At 46.3% G+C, this 21,037-nt stretch overlaps 1 protein-coding gene across 2 annotated transcripts in view; it reads right to left on the reverse strand.

The window, feature by feature from the left end:
* LOC139753328 (ATP-binding cassette sub-family C member 5-like) overlaps positions 1 to 21,037 on the reverse strand; it is a 525,518-nt gene that overhangs the window by 386,943 nt on the left and 117,538 nt on the right. The gene's annotated exons all lie outside the window — the stretch shown is intronic.

Genomic DNA, 21,037 nt, shown 5'->3' on the forward strand with positions numbered 1-21,037 from the left:
TAAGCATCGTACCTTCCTGCTTAAGCATCGTACCTTCCTGCTTAAGCATCGTACCTTCCTGCTTAAGCATCGTACCTTCCTGCTTAAGCATCGTACAGTCCTGCTTAAGCATCCTAACGTCCTGCTTAAGCACCGTACCTTTCTGCTTAAGCACCGTACTGTTCTGCTTAAGAATCGCACCTTCCTGGTTAAGCATCGTACCGTCCTGCTTAAGGATCGTACCGTTCTGCTGAAACACCGTACCGTTCTGCTTAAGCACTGTACCATCCTGCTTCAGCATCGTACCGTTCTGCTTCAGCACCGTACCGTTCTGCTTAAGCACTGTACCGTTCTGCTTAAGCACTGTACCGTTCTGCTTAAGCACTGTACCGTCCTGCTTAAGCATCGTACCGTTGTGGTGCTTAAAGATCGTACAGTCTTGCTTACGGATCTCACCGTCGCGTCCAGGATCGTACCGTCCTACTTAGGGACCGTACCGTCGTGTTCAAGCATCGTACCGTCCTTGCCTAGGCGCTCGCACCATTGTGCTTATGGGAGTTAACACTGCAGATACGACAGCTCGCGAGCATGTTGGGGATACAGGGGATCGATTCCCCTACATATGGAGGCGAGGCCTGTTATAATTGGATGCTATCCTCGAGACGTATTTTTGGTGCTTTTTTTTTTCCTTTTTTTACAAAACCTCGATAGTGTGTGTGTATATGTGTGTGTGTGTGTGTGTGTGAGTAGTGGCGCTTGGTGAGATACAGAGCTGGAGCCTCTCTCTCTCTCAAGGGCTTCGAGGCTCCGTGGAAACCAGATACGTTCCACAGCAATGCTGGTGTAGAGTTCTTGAATACTTTTTCTGTAGTCTGTGTCTGCCATATTTCTTTCCATTTCGCTGCCTCCCTAAGGCATGAACCAACTGGTTCTAAGCCGTGGAAATTGTTCTTCGGTATTTTAAACGCCGAGGTATTTTCTTTTTCCACTCGTGATGAGTAAAGCATTATATTCTACCTTTTGTAGTGTCAGCATACTTTCTGGTTTGGAGGTGTGGTGAGTCGGTAATAGGGAGAGGGTGAGTGGTGGGAGGATCATGGCCTATTCGAGCATACCTTGGAGGTGTGGTGAGTCGGTAATAGGGAGAAGGTCAGTGCTGGGAGGACCATGGCCTATACCAGGTCTAATCTCTGCCCTCCGGCAGGCGCTCTACCGCCTACAGCTCCCCTGGTTATGTGGCCTACTTTCAAAACCCACGTGATGTGAGCGTGTGGCCTGGTGTCTTCCACCGCTGCTGTGTCCAGGTAACCGTCTCGTGTTAAGTCGTTAAAGTTCTCTCTCTCTCTCTCTCTCTCTCTCTCTCTCTCTCTCTCTCTCTCTCTCTCTCTCTCTCTCTCTTATGCTTCGCGTTTTCACTCTCACAGTCTCCCTTCAAAGCAGTGGGTTTACTCTCTCCCAGTCCGGACGCTTCTAACTCTGCACAGTGGGTGTTGTACGAGGGAGAGAGTGTGTTACTGAGAGAGTGAGGATGTCAGTGAGATGAGATGTCATCGCTCACGTTCCCTCCTGGTCTCGGGGGCGATGTCTGCTACGCAAGTTCTGAACAGCGTCGGTGATAGAACGCTGCCTTGGGGGAGTCGCGTTTTCTAATGAATATGTTTGCCACCGTTGCAGGTTTGATGGTTATCACAGCCGCATAATGGTTAAGGAAATTACGCAATAATATCAGTCATTTCCGGCGTGCATGGTAATAACGTTTCATATACAGTCGGACCCTTGTTCACAAGGCTGTTGAAAGAGACGTAATCTTAATATGTGGGGGTTGGAGGATGGCATCCTCCTCATGTGGAGGTTGGGGCGGCTCTCCCCGCCATGCGGAGGTGGGAGGTGGCTCTCCCCGCCATGTGGAGATTGGGAGAAGGCTCTCCCCGCCATGCGGAGGTTGGGGGCGGCTCTCCCCGCCATGTGGAGGTGGGAGGCGTATCTGTCCATTATGTGGAGGTTGGGGCGGCTCTCCCCGCCATGTGGAGGTTGGAGGGCAGCCCTCCCCGCCATGTGGAGGTTGGAGGCGTATCTGTCCATTATGTGGAGGTTGGGAGAAGGCTCTCCCCGTCATGTGGAGGTTGACTGGGGTTCTCCCCGTCATGTGGACGGTGGAGGCGGTTCTTCCCAGTCATGTGGAAGGTGAGGGGCGGCTCTCCCAGTCTTGTGGCGGGTGGGGGGCGGCTCTCCCCACCCCTGGCGTGGCGTAATGTTGACCAAGGTGACCTACACAATGGCGTTGTTTTGCCTCCTCCTCCTCTGCCCCACCCAGGCCCACACCAACCCCCTCACTGTTCCTGTTCACCTGTATGTTTCTCTTTCGCTTCGTTCTCTTCTTATTTCTCTCTTTCCTTTCTTCTTCTTTATCGCGTTTTTTTTCTCTTCTTCGTTAAAACACTCCCTCTCATCCCCTTCCCCTTAGTTTCCCTTTGCTCATTACCTCTCTCGCTTTGTTTCCACCATCCCTTACCCATTTCCCTTAGTCTCAACCTCCCCTTCCCTTTAATCTCCAACCATCTCTTACCCCCTGCCCCTTAGTCTCCACCAACCCCTTTACCAAGTCCCCATTAGTCTCAACCTCCTTTTTTGCTCTCTTATTTCCACCTTCCCTTAGTCTACCCCTCCCCCCTTAATAACCCCCCTCCCCCCTTTCTGGTGGGCTGGTGTTGCCTACGGCAGCGCGGCCATCACAGGCCACGTCATGTTACCTCCCCTCCTGCGGCTGCTGCTTCTCACCCCACCCTCCCCCTCGCCTCCACGTTCCTCACCGCTGGTCTGACACATATGAGGCTCCACCTCACTCCTCATCCCGTAGCCTCCTCGACCCGCAGCGCAGGAAATTCACCTTTCATACACGTTGCACACCGCTCATACATCATAAACGCTCCCCACCGCTCATACATCATACTTGCTCCCCACCGCTCATACATCATACATGCTCCCCACCGCTCATACATCATACAAGCTCCCCACCGCTCCTACATCATAAACGCTCCCCACCGCTCATACATCATACAAGCTCCCCACCGCTCATACATCATAGCAGCTCCCCACCGCTCATACATCATAGAAGCTCCCCACCGCTCATACATCATAGAAGCTCCCCACCGCTCATACATCATACAAGCTCCCCACCGTTCATACATCATACACGCTCCCCGGCGCTCCATACACGCTCACGCATCACCGATACACGATCCCGGAAGCTTATGCATCACTAACACAGGATCATACATCACGAATGAAATTCAAAGATGATACAAATGATGATCCAAGTTCATGTATACATCACAACCACACGACCATACGCGTTCACATCTCACCAACATGTTACGAGGATTTTAGAGAGATCTCATTTCTATTTTCGAACGCAGTGTGATACGTTCACTGTTAAATGGCCCCACCAAAGTTGGTGCGTCGTAATCCATCAGGCACCTTCTAGAAGGCCAAGTACTTCATTCTAGTACCTCCCACATACGGCTAATAAGGCTTGTGTGTAAGCAGTTAACAACAGTCAGGATTTCAATATATGTTCTGGTGTGAGTACCTGCATAATCAGCTGTGGTATTCCGGGGACTCGCTGCGACTGGTTTTAGTAAGGCGTTGTTCAGTGTAAGAAACAATGTGGGACTCAAGTCCTCCGCCTTGAGAAGCACTGAGCTGTGTATCTCTTAAGCTTCACCTCTGTAAGACTTTTTCTTGATGAGGTAACTAACTGGTACAAAAAGTCGACCAAAGATGTGCATTTTTGCTATTTTACGCAATACAACTTGCTCATTAGCACTGTCAAATACAGTTTTCAAGAGAGAGAAATACACACACACACACACACACACACATATATATATATATATATTGTAAATGGAAATGTTGATGAGCTTGTAGACTTGTGTGCTGAAAAGGGACTAGTGATTGGGAATACCTGATTTAAAAAGAGAGATATTCATAAGAAAACGTATGGAAGTAGGGGAGATGGCCAGAGCGCGTTATTGGATTACATGTTAATTGATAGGCGCGTGAAAGAGAGACTTTCGAATGTTGATGTGCTGAGAGGTGCAACTAGAGGGATGTCTGATCATTATCTTGTGGAGGCGAAGGTGAAGATTTGTAGAGGTTTTCAGAAAAGAGAAGAGAATGTTGGGGTGAAGAGAGTGGCGAGAGTAAGTGAGCTTGGGAAGGAGACTTGTGTGAGGAAGTAACAGGAAAGACTGAGTGCAGAATGGAAAAAGGTGAGAGCAAAGGATGTAAGGGAAGTGGGGGATGGAATGGGATGTATTTAGGGAAGCAGTGATGGCTTGCACAAAAGATGCTTGTGGCATGAGAAGCCTGGGAGGTGGGCAGATTAGAAAGGGTAGTGAGTGGTGGGATGAAGAAGTAAGAGTATTAGTGAAAGAGAAGAGAGAGGCATTTGGACGATTTTTGCAGGGAAATAAAGGAAATGACAGATAGGTATAAAAGAAAGAGGCAGGAGGTCAAGAGAAAGGTGCAAGAGGTGAATAAGTGGGCAAATGAGAGTTGGGGTGAGAGAGGATCATTAAATTTTAAAGAGAATAAAAAGATGTTTTGGAAGGAGGTAAATAAAGTATGTAAGACAAGATAACAAATGGGAGCATCCGTGAAGGAAACAACAAGTAGTGGTAATGTGAGAAGGAGATGGACTGAGTATTTTGAAGGTTTGTTGAATGTGTTAGATGACAGAGTGAAAGATATAGGGTGTTTTAGTCGAGGTGGTGTGCGAAGTGAGAGGGTCAGGGAGACTGATTTGGAAAACAGAGAAGAGGTAGTGAAAGCTTTGCGGAAGTGAAAGCCGGCAAGGCGGCTGGTTTGGATGGTATTGCAGTGGAATTTATTAAAAAAAGGGGGTGACTGTATCGTTGACTGGTTGGTGAGGATGTTCAGTGTATGTATGGCTCATGGTGAAGTGCCTGAGGATTGGCGAAATGCATGCATAGTGCCAATGTACAAAAGCAAAGGAGATAAAGGCGAGTGTTCAAATTACAGAGGTATAGGTTTGTTGAGTATTCCTGGGAAATTATATGGGAGGGTAATGACTGAGAGGGTGAAGGCATGTACAGAGCATCAGATTGGGGAAGACCAGTATGGTTTCAGAAGTGGTAGAGGATGTGTGGATCAAGTGTTTGTTTTGAAGAATGTGTGTGAGAAATACTTAGAAAAACAAATGGATTTGTACGTAACATTTATGGATCTGGAGAAGGCATATGACAGAGATGACAGATACGCTCTGTGGAAGGTATTAAGAGTGTATGGTGTGGGAGGCAAGTTGCTAGAACTGGGAAAAGTTTTTATCGAGGATGTAAGGCATGTGTACGAGTAGGAAGAGAAGAAAGCGAGTTGTTCTCAGTAAATGTCGGTTTGCGGCAGGGGTGTGTGATGTCTCCAGGGTTGTTCAATTTATTTATGGATGGGGTTGTTAGGGAGGTGAATGCAAGAGTTTTGGAGAGAGGGGCAAGTGTGCAGTCTCCTGTCGATTAGAAGGCTTGGGAAGTGAGTCAATTGTGTTCGATGATGATACAGCCCTGGTGGTTGATTCGGGTGAGAAACTGCAGAAGCTGGTGACTGAGTTTGGTAAAGTGTGTGAAAGAAGAAATCTGAGAGTAAATGTGAACAAGAGCAAGGTTATTAGGTACAGTAGGGTGGAGGGACAAGTCAATTGGGAGGTAAGTTTGAATGGAGAAAACTGGAGGAAGTGAAGTGTTTTAGATATCTGGGAGTGGATTTAGCAGCGGATGGAACCATGGAAGCGGAAGCGAGTCAGAGGGTGGGGGAGGGGGCGAAAGTTTTGGGAGTGCTGAACAATGTGTGGAAGGCGAGAACATTATCTCGGAAAGCAAAAACGGGTATGTTTGAAGGAATAGTGGTTCCAACAATGTTATATTGTTGCGAGGCGTGGGCTATAGACAGGGTTGTGCGAAGGATGGTGGATGTGTTGGAAATGAGATGTTTGAGGACAGCATGTGGTGTGATGTGGTTTGATCGAGTAAGTAATGAAAGGGTAAGAGAGATGTGTGGTAATAAAAAGAGTGTGGTTGAGAAAGCAGAAGAGGGTGTATTGAAATGGTTTGGTCACATGGAGAGAATGAGTGAGGAAAGATTGACAAAGAGGATATATGTGTCAGAGGTGGCGGGAACGAGAAGTGGGAGACCAAATTGGAGGTGGAAGGATGAAGTGAAAAAGATTTTGAGCGATCGGGGACTGAACGTACAGGAGGGTGAAAGGCGTGCAAGGAATAGTGTGAATTGGAACGATGTGGTATACCGGGGTCGACGTGCTGTCAATGGATTGAGCCAGGGCATGTGAAGCGTCTGGGGTAAACCATGAAAAGTTTTGTGGGACCTGGATTTGGAAAGGGAGCTGTGGTTTCGGTGCATTATACATGACAGCTAGAGACTGAGTGTGAACGAATGTGGCCTTTGTTGTCTTTTCCTAGCGCTACCCCGCGCGCGTGCGGGGAAGGGGGGTGTCATTTCATGTGTGGCGGGGTGGCGACACGAATAAATAAAGGCAGCAAGTATGAATTATGTATATGTTTATATATGTATATGTCTGTGTATGTATAAATATGTATACGTTGAAATATATAGGTATGTATATGTGCGTGTGTGGGCGTGTATGTATATACATGTGTATGTGGATGGGTTGGGCCATTCTTTCGTCTGTTTCTTTGCGCTACCTCGCTAACGCGGGAGACAGCGACAAAGCATAATATACATACATATATATATATATATATATATATATATATATATATATATATATATATATATATATATATATATAGCGTATTCGTGCCGTCTGTCCCCATGAACGGTTAGGCCATCTGTGAAACATGCGCACTTAAAAGTTTACCCCTACGTGAACCAACAGATGTCAGGCGCCATGCGTTCTTGAATTGTGCGTACTTATATGTTGAATACCATCATTTCACGAGTCTCGCGCAGGCTACAACTCGTCAGGAACATGGAACAATAACCATCCGGTCAGTTATGCTCCGGTAATGATACAATAATAATGATGGTTCATGAATAAAAACAGCTGACCCACAGTATAAAACTCGTACGACACAGCATTTAACGATGGATTTAGAACGTACGTGTGAACATCATGAACGACCTACTGCGTTTGTGTAGAGACTTTCTCTTTGCCAGCCCATCCTCCGGTGTTGAAAAAAAGAAAAAAAACCACTTTCTTTCCCGGTGTGCTGGGTAGGGTAAGGTAGGATAGGCAAGGTTTGGCTTGGTTTGCTTACGTTAGGGTAAGGTAGGATTTGGTAAGGTTAGGTTAGGCTTGGTTTGGTTACGGTAGGGTAAGGTAGCAGGGAAAGGTTAGGCTTGGTTTGGTTACGTGAGGATAAGGTAAGATTTTAGGCAAGGTTAGGCTTGGTTTGCTTACGTTAAGGTAAGGTAGGATTTGGTAAGGTTAGGTTAAGCTTGGTCTGGTTACGTTAAGGTAAGGTAGCAGGGTAAGGTTAGGCTTGGTTTGGTCTCGTGAGGGGAATGTAGGATTTTAGGTAAGGTTAGGCTTGGTTTGGTTACGTGAGGGTAAGGCAGGATTTTAGGTAAGGTTGGGATTGGTTTGGTGACGTTAGGGTAAGGTAGTAGGGTAAGTAAGGTTAGGTTTAGTTTGATTACGTTAGGTGTCGGGCAAGTAAGGCTAGGCTTGGTTTGGTTCAGCTAAGGTAGGGCAAGTTCGAGAAAGCTTACTTTGGTTTCGTTAAGGTCGGGTTAGGTTTCGGTTTAATCATGTTGGGGTAGATCAGGTTAGGATCTGTTACGGTTACCAGCAAATCTTTTTCCTGAGACCAAGAATTCACGTACCCGCCGCCAGCGAACACCATCAGACACAACGTGCCATTGTCTACGCGAAGGCTCGCGCCGATGACACGATCTTAACCAGCGACGCATCTAAACGACGACGACTCCTGGCCGATAACCACTCCATATTCGACAACACCTCACGACGACAATAGCGACGACACGAGTCCATTACGAAACGAGCACCTTACCGACAGCGGGACCAGACGACAGCGCTGCACCCACTTTACGAGGCTAAACGACAATATCGCACCCACTACATGAGGGCGACACGACAATATCGCACCCAGCTTGCGAAAATATCGCCTCCACTACACGACAGTATCGCACCCATTACACAGAGCTACACGACAACACGACCGGTAAGACTGGTCTACAACGACGTGTGGGAGGCCCGCCTGCCGCGCCCGCCCTGGGGCAACCGACCGCTGCTTGACTTGGCGGTTGGCCAAGAGCAGCTCGCCGGAGTTCATTCACAGGGTTCGATATCCCCAGGGCCACGCATGCTATCCAAACACACACACACACACACACACACACACACGAGGTAAGGAGACGCCAGCATCTGAGGCAAGAAACTTTATGAGGCGGATATTACTGGAAATCTCACATAGTTCCAGTACCTGAACTCCCATAACAAAGTTCCAGTATTGGAACTCCCATAACAAAGTTCCAGTGTTGGAAATCCCATAAAAAAGTTCCAGTGTTGGAAATCCCATAACAAAGTTCCAGTGTTGGAAATCCCATAACAAAGTTCCAGTGTTGGAAATCCCATAACAAAGTTCCAGTGTTGGAAATCCCATAACAAAGTTCCAGTGTTGGAAATCCCATAACAAAGTTCCAGTGTTGGAAATCCCATAACAAAGTTCCAGTGTTGGAAATCCCATAACAAAGTTCCAGTGTTGGAAATCCCATAACAAAGTTCCGGTATTGGAACTCCCATAACAAAGTTCCGATATTGGAACTCCCATAACACAGTTCCAGTATTGGAAATCCCATAACACAGTTCCAGTATCGGAAATCCCATAACACAGTTCCAGTATTGGAAATCCCATAACACAGTTCCAGTATCGGAAATCCCATAACACAGTTCCAGTATCGGAAATCCCATAACACATTTCCAGTATCGGAAATCCCATAACACAGTTCCAGTATCGGAAATCCCATAACACAGTTCCAGTATCGGAAATCCCATAACACAGTTTCAGCATTGGAAATCCCATAACAAAGTTCCAGCACTGGAAATCCCATCTCATAATTCCATTACTGGAAATCCCATCTCATAATTCCATTACTGGAAATCTCATCTCATAATTCCATTGCTGGAAATCCCATAACATAGTTCCAGTATCGGAAATCCTATTACAAAGTTCCATTAATGGAAACCTCATAGAGTTCCAGTACTGGAAGTCCCATAACGAACTTGTAGCAGTAATTTGCCCCCGCAGTTACTCTCGTCTGGGGGAGAGAGACCACAAGGACAGGAACAGAGGAAATGAAAACGAGAGCTTGTTGACTCCTCCTCTTCCTCCTTCTACAAAGTTGGTGGTGCAGGAGAGGAAGGATGTGCCCCAAGAGCCCTCAAGCTCCACGTCCCTCTAAGGCGCCCTCTACTACCTGGGGGTTAACGCGGTAGTAATGTGTCTTGGTATCCCCAAAGATGATGATGATGTGTTTCCAGGAAAACTCATTAGGTCTTGCGGATCGTGAGAGAGAGTAAGAGAAAATTCTAGGGGCTTCAAAGTTACAGAAAGCAAACTTAATAAGCCGTCTGCAAGATCCAAGACAACATTTTTTGGAGTTCTGAAACGCTCGTGAAGTTCAAAGTTGAATTACGACATTGTAGAACGTAATGGGTAAGATCAAACGTAAAAGTTAAGACACGCTTGTAAACAACCGAAGGTTACGTTAAGCTCCGTAACCAAGTATAAGATGAAATGTAAACTTAGGGGAACTTTGAGAGCAAATCCCAAACTTGTCAGAAATTCGTACGAAATATTAATAGCAAACACAAGAAACTCAGAAATTCCTTAAGAAGATTAAATAAGGTAGACTCAACTTCTTACACAAAGACCTACAACTTCCCAACGACATAAAAACGCCACAGTCTCAAACAATAGCAAGACTACAACCCCGAGGTAAAGTACATCTGAGTTAATTCTATAAATAACGATCACACACACACACACACACACAATATATATATATATATATATATATATATATATATATATATATATATATATATATATATATATATATATATATATTATCCCTGGGGATAGGGGATAAAGAATACTTCCCACGTATTCCCTGCGTGTCGTAGAAGGCGACTAAAAGGGAAGGGAGCTGGGGGCTGGAAATCCTCCCATCTCGGGTTTTTCTTTTTTAAATTTTCCAAAAGAAGGGACAGAGAAGCGGGCCAGGTGAGGATATTCCCTCAAAGGTCCAGTCCTCTGTTCTTAACGCAACCTTGCTTATGCGGGAGATGGCGAATGGTATGAAAGAAAGAATATATATATATATATATATATATATATATATATATATATATATATATATATATTTTTTTTTTTTTTTTTTTTTTCATACTTTGTCGCTGTCTCCCGCGTTTGCGAGGTAGCGCAAGGAAACAGACGAAAGAAATGGCCCAACCCCCCCCCCCCCCATACACATGTATATACATACGTCCACACACGCAAATATACATACCTACACAGCTTTCCATGGTTTACCCCAGACGCTTCACATGCCTTGATTCAATCCACTGACAGCACGTCAACCCCGGTATACCACATCGCTCCAATTCACTCTATTCCTTGCCCTCCTTTCACCCTCCTGCATGTTCAGGCCCCGATCACACAAAATCTTTTTCACTCCATCTTTCCACCTCCAATTTGGTCTCCCTCTTCTCCTCGTTCCCTCCACCTCCGACACATATATCCTCTTGGTCAATCTTTCCTCACTCATTCTCTCCATGTGACCAAACCATTTCAAAACACCCTCTTCTGCTCTCTCAACCACGCTCCTTTTATTTCCACACATCTCTCTTACCCTTACGTTACTTACTCGATCAAACCACCTCACACCACACATTGTCCTCAAACATCTCATTTCCAGCACATCCATCCTCCTGCGCACAACTCTATCCATAGCCCACGCCTCGCAACCATACAACATTGTTGGAACCACTATTCCTTCAAACATACCCATTTTTGCTTTCCGAGATAATATATATATATATATATATATATATATATATATATATATATATATATATATATATATATATATATATAGCGTGTGCTATGGATAGAGTTGTGCGCAGGAAGATGGATGTGTGGAAATAAAAAGAGCGTGGTTGAGAGAGCAGAAGAGGGTGTTTTGAAATGGTTTGGGCACATGGAGAGAATGAGTGAGGAAAGATTGACCAAGAGGATATATGTGTCAGAGGTGGAGGGAACGAGGAGAAGTGGGAGACCAAATTGGAGGTGGAAAGATGAAGTGAAAAAGATTTTGTGTGATCGGGGCCTGAACATGCAGGAGGGTGAAAGGCGAGCAAGGAATAGAGTGCATTGGATCGATGTGGTATACCGGGGTTGACGTGCTGTCAGTGGATTGAATCAGGGCATGTGAAGCGACTGGGGTAAACCATGGAAAGCTGTGTAGGTATGTATATTTGCGTGTGTGGACGTATGTATATACATGTGTATGGGGGTGGGTTGGGCCATTTCTTTCGTCTGTTTCCTTGCGCTACCTCGCAAACGCGGGAAACAGCGACAAAGCAAAAAAAAAAAAAAAAAAAAATATATATATATATATATATATATATATATATATATATATATATATATATATATTTCACCATATATCTATCTATATATATACACACACACACACATATATATATATATATATATATATATATATATATATATATATATATATATATATATATATATATAGTCTATCTTTTTGCTGTAAACTTATTGTTGATATTATCTTTAATAACTCATTTGTTAATGAAGACACCAGTGTCTAAGCAACACGTAGGCGAAGTATCTCAATGACAGTTTAATTAAAGGTGACACAGCGGGGGTAGGCAAGCATGGGGCGCAGGCGCCATGCACAGATCACGCCCAGTGATATATTGCCCCAAATAGGGCCCGGCCGGGGATCCATAGGGTACCTGGGCTCCCAGATATAAAGCGTATGATGTACAGAATACTGTAGTGAGCGAGATACAGACTCTTTAAGGAGGTGGGGAAGATCATGAGCGAACAAGGGGGTCTGGCGGTCTGGTTTTCAAGCCCCATCGACGACACGCCAGGCGCGCCAGTGTCTGCGCGCCGGTCACCTGGGTCAGTTGCATTTCTCTCTTGACATGATTACCATGAATTATGACCGCGGCCTCGCCATTATACGACGACAAGGTCACACTGAGGGGCCGGGGCGCGTGAAACTGGTCAAGGAGACCTTGGGAGTCTGGTGGGCCTGATGGTGCTAAGACAAGATAATCGTCAGTACATCACCAGCAATCAAGATTGAGGCTGAGCGGGAGGCGGTGCAGAACAGCGTCAGGTCGGGTGGAGGACCTCCTCCCCTCCACTGTGGCTTCCATGTGGGACAAAAAGGGATACGAGTCACAGCGGAGGAGGGACCCCGAACAGGGCATAGGAATGACGACGTGACCTGGCTAATCTTTAATTTGATGTCAATGGCAACTCCTGATCCGTCTGTGTACCCGACCTTTTATTTCCCAAGAAAGAGGGTTGTTCAAGGATGGAATTCTCTATCTGTAAAAACAGAGGCAGACCTGAAGGCTCAGTAAGCCATATGCTTATAAACTAGACGCGAGTTCCCCCTACCAGTCAAAGAGGTGAGGAGATTAAGGAGTGTGGCTATGGTGTACGTCCACGAGTCTACTGAGGATGATGCAATCCAGGACTTGACAGATACGAGAGAGAGAGAGAGAGAGAGAGAGAGAGAGAGAGAGAGAGAGAGAGAGAGAGAGAGAGAGACCGAATGTCGGGGAGTTGGTGGAATGGCTTGTCCAGGCACTAAACCTCTGTAGCGGAACTCATTAAATGACTCAAATTAATCCACAAGGGCTTACCTTGAAGATTCCCTTAATGTCTTTTTCACAGTGGGTACAAAGTAATTACGTTAAGCCACAGCGAAGGGCACGTTGAGCATATGACAAAACATTATGTACCATCTCTCTTTTTTTCAACCATCAGGAAGTGGGAGCAGTGACAGAAACTGATTCCTTTGAAATTAAGTCAACGAACGTAGTTGATCGAGCAGATTCATTGCTCCCAGTGGCTTACACACACACACACACACACACACACACACACACACACTTTCCCCTGAGTGACTTATGTGGAGCCACGATCCGTAATGAGAGACCAGGACTTACATCAGGAGCTGCCAGTCAAGCACCAACAAGAACAAGTATGCTAAGGAGGCTAAAAACACGCCACGGCTTTGTCCTGGTCACTGGCCTACGAGCGAGCAGAGAGAGAGAGAGACAATAGGCAATATGTCTTGACGATTCAGTTGCCAGCATCACAGGGACATAATGTTCGTTTCCAGAGCAGTAGAAAGTTGTCGAACCCTCGTACCTTCCAGCTTAAGAGGTCAGCACCAGTAAACAACAAGCAATGGGAAAGGAAGTCAGGGACATGTTGAAATTCTGGAATACCTTAAACAAAATTTTCAGCAGGCGGAGGATCCTCTGTGTATCGTATTTTGGGTCACTTTCATTGGGATTCTGAGTTCACAGGATCTGAGGGTTTATTTCTCTCGAGATGGGAGGGAAGGGAGGAGAGTGTGGACCGAGGAAGGGCATGGGCGATGGTAAACAAGGGAGGGTAGTGCCTTACGAGACAGTTCCTCAGCAAGTCGTCTGAAGGGCAGGAGTCGACAGTCTGGCAGTGTGTCACAAGCTTACGGTTGTCGAGGGAACCTTCCCCCACACCCTACACAACCAGAACGGCTGGAGGCACCAGCCACAACTCCCTGCAACTCCCACAACTATTGGAGGCACCAGCCACCCTCCCTGCACTGCCACATTTGTTGGAGGCACCAGCCTCCCTCCCTGCACTACCACATTTGTTGGAGGCACCAGCCTCCCTCCCTGCACCACCACAACTATTGGAGGCACCAGCCTCCCTCCCTGCACTACCACAACTATTGGAGGCACCAGCCTCCCTCCCTGCACTACCACAACTATTGGAGGCACCAGCCTCCCTCCCTGCACTACCGCAACTGTTGGAGGCACCAGCCTCCCTCCCTGCACCACCGCAACTATTGGAGGCACTAGCCTCCCTCCCTGCACTACCACAACTATTGGAGGCACCAGCCTCCCTCCCTGCACTACCACAACTATTGGAGGCACCAGCCTCCCTCCCTGCACTACCACAACTGTTGGAGGCACTAGCCTCCCTCCCTGCACTACCGCAACTGTTGGAGGCACCAGCCTCCCTCCCTGCACCACCGCAACTATTGGAGGCACCAGCCTCCCTCCCTGCACCACCACAACTATTGGAGGCACCAACCTCCCTCCCTGCACTACCACAACTATTGGAGGCACCAGCCTCCCTCCCTGCACTACCACAACTATTGGAGGCACCATCCTCCCTCCCTGCACCACCACAACTATTGGAGGCACCAGCCTCCCTCCCTGCACCACCACAACTATTGGAGGCACCAGCCTCTCTCCCTGCACTACCGCAACTGTTGGAGGCACCAGCCTCCCTCCCTGCACCACCACAACTATTGGAGGCACCAGCCTCCCTCCCTGCACCACCACACCTATTGGAGGCACCAGCCTCCCTCCCTGCACCACCACAACTATTGGAGGCACCAGCCTCCCTCCCTGCACCACCACAACTATTGGAGGCACCAGCCTCCCTCCCTGCACTACCACAACTACTGGAGGCACCAGCCTCCCTCCCTGCACCACCACAACTACTGGAGGCACCAGCCTCCCTCCCTGCACCACCACAACTATTGGAGGCACCAGCCTCCCTCCCTGCACCACCACAACTATTGGAGGCACCAGCCTCCCTCCCTGCACCACCACAACTATTGGAGGCACCAGCCTCCCTCCCTGCACCACCACAACTATTGGAGGCACCAGCCTCCCTCCCTGCACCAACACAACTATTGGAGGCACCAGCCTCCCTCCCTGCACCACCACAACTGTTGGAGGCACCATCCTCCCTCCACAACAATGGCCCTCCACAGGTCTCCCGTACGTCAAGGCAGCCATTGTCCTCCTCCATCTGAGGGTTCCTCGGTAAGAAAGGTCAAGTACAGGGAGGCTCAGTGCTCTATACAGTCAACATATAGAAAACCTTCTTCCTTCCATTTTTTTTTCATCTTTTGGGAACCATGCGTAATAATATATTCTTTGTATAGGTTTCCTTTATGGTGCTAAAGCCTTTCATCGACTGACAGTGGAGATGTATTACTTTAAGACGGAATTATTATGGAAAATCAGGATTTCTAGTCTGCTCTACAGAACTTTCGGATCTGGGCTTAAAGTGTTGCAGCCTCTCATTCTTACCATCCATCTCTCTCCCCATATATATATATATATATATTTTTTTTTTTTTCATACTTTGTCGCTGTCTCCCGCGTTTGCGAGGTAGCGCAAGGAAACAGACGAAAGAAATGCCCCCCCCCCCCATACACATGTACATACGTCCACACACGCAAATATACATACCTACACAGCCTTCCATGGTTTACCCCAGACGTTTCACATGCCTTGATTCAATCCACTGAATCATATATATATATATATATTCCTACGAGTCCACGGGGAAAATGAAACACGAAAAGTTCCCAAGTGTTCTTTTCGTGTAATAATCACATCATCAGGGGAGACACATGAGAGAAATATAACAGTCAGTTGATATACATAGAAGAGACGAAGCTAGGACGCCATTTGGGAAACTTGTGATTGTCCAAAACATACAACGAGCGTTCATAAACTTATCATTTTACAAATCTTATCAACAATAAAGTTATCTAATTTGTATAGACCATCACTACTATTAAGATTATAATTCTTTGTGTATTTAATAATAGAAGATTTAATGATATTTCTCTTGGCAATAGAGTTAGAGTTAAGAACTGAGATGGCGTTACTCCAGTCAATACAATGATCATAGTTTTTAACATGATTAAACAAGGCATTTGATTCTTGTCCCGTTCTTATACTATATTTATGTTGCTTAAGTCTAACAGAAAGATCCTTACCAGTCTGACCAACATAAAATCTATCACAGTTTCCACAAGGCACTTTAAAAATGCAACCAAGAGAATTTTCTGGTGAATTCCTGATCTTTCATTGATAAATCCCTTAAGTGAGCAAAGAAATCATTTTATAGAGTTGAGCCCAAACCTCCCACTGACACCAACAATCTTTTAGTTCTCCCTTTTAATAATAATTTCACTTTGCTTCCCATGTTGCTTAAATCCTTTAATGTAAATGTTGTCTTTAGCAACAATAATACTATAAAGAATATCATTGTATTGACTGGAGTAACGCCATCTCAGTTCTTAACTCTAACTCTATTGCCAAGAGAAATATCATTGAATCTTCTATTATTAAATACACAAAGAATTATAATCTTAATAGTAGTGATGGTCTATACAAATTAGATAACTTTATTGTTGATAAGATTTGTAAAATGATAAGTTTATGAACGCTCGTTGTATGTTTTGGACAATCACATGTTTCCCAAATGGCGTCCTAGCTTCGTCTCTTCGATGTATATCAACTGACTGTTATATTTCTCTCTTGTGTCTCCCCTGATGATGTGATTATTACACGAAAGTGCACCTGGGAACTTTTCGTGTTTCATTTTCCCCGTGGACTCATAGGAATATCTTGATCACGCGCAAAACTGTGATCCTTTCCACTATATATATATATATATATTTATATATATCAGAGAGAGAGAGAGAGTAAATGAGATGGTCTCGATCCGAACATCCAGCTGTCCTTGCCGCCTCGGCTAACAGAATCACAATCAAAGCTTCATGTGTACATCTAACACCTCATTTACCCTTAATGGTCCCAACACGTCTGTTGGCGTCCTGTGGCTCCTCCGAGGGTTCGACGAGGGGAGCACCACACTCCACCACAGGACGGGGGCGTGACACCCTCAGCCACACGGAGGCTCCTGAGGACATTGGTCTCGCGTACTGAGCGTCCTCCAAGAGCCACCCACCGTGCGGTATAACGAGGCACCACTTTACCTCTCTTGCATGGAAACGCAGGCGATGAAGAGCAGCGATGCCTAGTGACATGTTTGATGGGACGAGGAGGGCGAGAAAAGGCACGGACGGATGAAGTGGGATCCTAATGGTGGAGAACTTTGTATGTATGTGCGTGCATATGGGAGACGCTGCTGGTTACGGCTTGATGGGTGAGAAAGTCTCATAAATGTCAGAAGTGAGGCGGCTTTTGAGCTGGGATGATACTGAAGCATATGTGATCCCCGGAGACTTGCTCTCCCTCATCATCCCAGCGCTGCCGGATACAAAAAAGCAATTTCATACCCGCACAGCACCCTGGCAGTCCCTATTCACCCAAGCATGATCCCGAGCGATTCAGCACCGTGTTACCACCAGACTACGAACGAGCAGCCCAAAACGAAACGACGACATAATACGAACAAATGAGGAAAATGAGGCGAAAAGACAAGAAGTTCTGGCTACGTGGATACAAGTGAGGTCTGATCAGGATGATTATCAAACCGTCTGTTGGTACACCCTTGGTACACACCTGTGATACGACTAACCTGAGACACATGCGGATGAGCCCCGACCATGTGAGTCCCACCACGGCAGACTTGCCCTACACCAGCAAACACCCACGGAACTCCGACAAACATACAGGCCTGCCTCACCCACAGCACCACAGATGAAGGAGGAGGCTTCCTGGACGAGGAACTGACGTTGAAATCCTGTCATTCGCCGTGACGGACGCTGACTGAGAACTCCTACAGACGGTATGTATTCAAGGATTCCTTCCCGTGGCAGAGGAGGCGTAAATACGAATATATACCACGGCAATTCCCTGATGGTGGGGGTCATTTGGGTTGACAGCTAGCATCTGTTACTCCTACTTCTCTTACTTCTATCCAAGTCTCTTTCTTTCTTGATCATGGCACTGCCCAGAACACTCCACCCTGGTTCCACCGTCTGTGCACCGTCTACACAACCCTAACAGCAAGGGAGGACACTAGTGGCTTTATAGTCCACTACACTCAGCCACCAGGACCAGCAGTTCAGGCCTGGGCGTAAGGGGACATCTGCCACATCATTCCCCGGGGAACAGCAGCAAGACAGAGCTTTCTGGCTTCTGATTTAAGTGGACTCTCCCTCGACCCTCACCACTATTAACTGGACTCTCCCTCGACCCTCACCACTATTAACTGGACTCTCCCTCGACGCTCACCCCTATTAACTGGACTCTCCCTCGACGCTCACCACTATTAACTGGACTCTCCCTCGACGCTCACCACTATTAACTGGACTCTCCCTCGACGCTCACCACTATTAACTGGACTCTCCCTCGACGCTCACCCCTATTAACTGGACTCTCCCTCGACGCTCACCACTATTAACTGGACTCTCCCTCGACGCTCACCACTATTAACTGGACTCTCCCTCGACGCTCACCACTATTAACTGGACTCTCCCTCGACCTTCACCATTAATAACTGGACTCTCCCTCGACACTTTTCACCGCCAGTAACCGAACTCTCTCCCCCTCTCTCCCTCGAAACTCACCACCATAAACAAGGATCCACACTTGTAAACGAAAGACTCAAGTTAACCAGGAAATGATGGATATGAATAATAACAACACCCCCGCCCCCCTACAACCACCACCACCACCACAACCCTAACCCTTCCTCAAGGGTCAAAGTAAAATCATTACCAGAAATCAGGGGAAACGCCACACACAAGTATGGCTTGATGAATCAATAAAGAAAACTCACCGCAGATCACTGAACAGGTGAAGCATTGCACTGCAAGTGTACATACATACAGCATGATGGGGGGTGGGTGAGGGTGAATATGATCCCTTAATAATTTGGGTATGACGGTTATCAGACCCTGAGCAAGATGGTCATCAGACCTTGAGCAGGACCGTTATAAGACCTCCAGCCAGAGGGGAACGACCCTTAAGAACGACGAAACGACCCTTGGAACACAATGTTACCACCCTTGAGCACGACTGTACATCATATCACAAGGCGCAATGGAAGATACACAGGATATAACGTATTCTCGTAAACCGCAAAAAAAAATAATTTTTTTTTTAGACAAGTGGCGTCAGGCAATATATATATATAAATATATAAATGAAAGAATAAATAAATAAATCTATGAAAAATAAATATAAAAACCAAGTAAGATATAAAGTAAAAAGTGAGAAAAACATTATGAAAAATAATCGTCTTTTAACCAGGATAAATAAAGGCATCCATCAAAGGCTTGACACACGTATAAACACAGAACAAAGACAGACGACAGAGAGACTACACAGACATGTAAGTACTTACAGACAAACGGGAAGACCTACACGACACACACACACACACACAAAGTACAAACCACACAACACAGAGCACTTTGAACAAACACAGCTCGCTCACCGACCGCAAGTACTTACAACCCGACACAGCGAAACAAAGACACACCACAATAGACGGAGGTACTCAAGCAGTCTTCACCACCGCAAGACCTTTTCTTATGCCAGCCACTCCACATATAACCAACCACCAAACCGCCAGGTAGATATAAAAAGCTTACCCCGGGGCCTCACCTCAACGACCTATGCTCACACATCCCCTTCACCCCGAAGACACACACACACACACGTCACTATGACCCGACAAGCACAGAAGTCCCACACCTCCCATACCAGCCTGAAACACCACCCACCATTAGCGTATGCTCCCGCCCGGTGCACGTGTCCGGCTTCCTTAAAGGGGCGGGAAACCCCATAGACAAGGGTTCCTGAGGCAAGAACGTAAAGGAAAAGAGGAAAAGAGGCGTCTTCACACACACACACACACACACACACACACACACACACACACATATATGTATATACACGTATATACACGTATGTATATACATGTGTATGGGGGGGGGTTGGGTCATTTCTTTCGTCTGTTTTCTTGCGCTACCTCGCAAACGCGGGAGACAGCGACAAAGTATAAAAAAAAGAAAAAAAAAAAAAAAAAAATATATATATATATATATATATATATATATATATATATATATATATATATATATATATACCAGGAAACTGGGAACGGACCTATTTACCAAATTCCACACGCACACAAAAAGAAATATTCTCTCCCTCAAACATAAAAGGTAAACCGGAAGTAAAAATACAACGCTATACTCCACTTTTTCCCTGCAGTATGTGGAGGTCGGCCTCCCACGGCGAGGGCAGCAGGTACTGGAGGGTTGGCCTACACCTCTTACCACCCGGATTGACAACACTGGGTCTTACCTCACGTCTCCGACAAATGAACAAATCAGCTATCTTCAAATATGGTCGTCAACCTCTCTCTCTCTCTCTCTCTCTCTCTCTCTCTCTCTCTCTCTCTCTCTCTCTCTCTCTCTCTCTCTTGTGAAACTTTCTTTTTCCTAAAAATGATAAGACGGACAAGATATCTTTCGAACTGGCTGGAAAGACAAAGGCTTCGGTGCAGACAGTCAACACTCGCATAAAAGAGCTTGATGAGGTGTTACGACATACAAGATAACCTCATAACCTGGTGTGTGTGTGTGTGTGTGTGTGTGTGTCTCATTACTGTTTACGACTTAGAGGGAGGGACTTCTACATTCGTATTTCATCTGGTCTACTTAACCTTGTATTTTGTGTATAGTGTCTGTCTCTTTACCTGTTTCTCTCTTTCTGTCTGTCCGCCTGTCTGTTGGCCACTGTCTCTCGGCGATATTCCGCCAGTCTGTTGGCCACAGAAGAACTACTTAGTCTTTTCCAAACACGTGATTGTGACCCTCGCCCCACACCTGCAACATGACACCCTCTGCATCTCTCTAACAGACAGGCAGAAACCTAAGACCTCACCATCCTGTCGTTTCACATATATCCATAAACCTTACG

Source organism: Panulirus ornatus, chromosome 14 (genome assembly GCF_036320965.1).
Source record: "Panulirus ornatus isolate Po-2019 chromosome 14, ASM3632096v1, whole genome shotgun sequence".
NCBI lineage: Eukaryota > Metazoa > Arthropoda > Malacostraca > Decapoda > Palinuridae > Panulirus > Panulirus ornatus.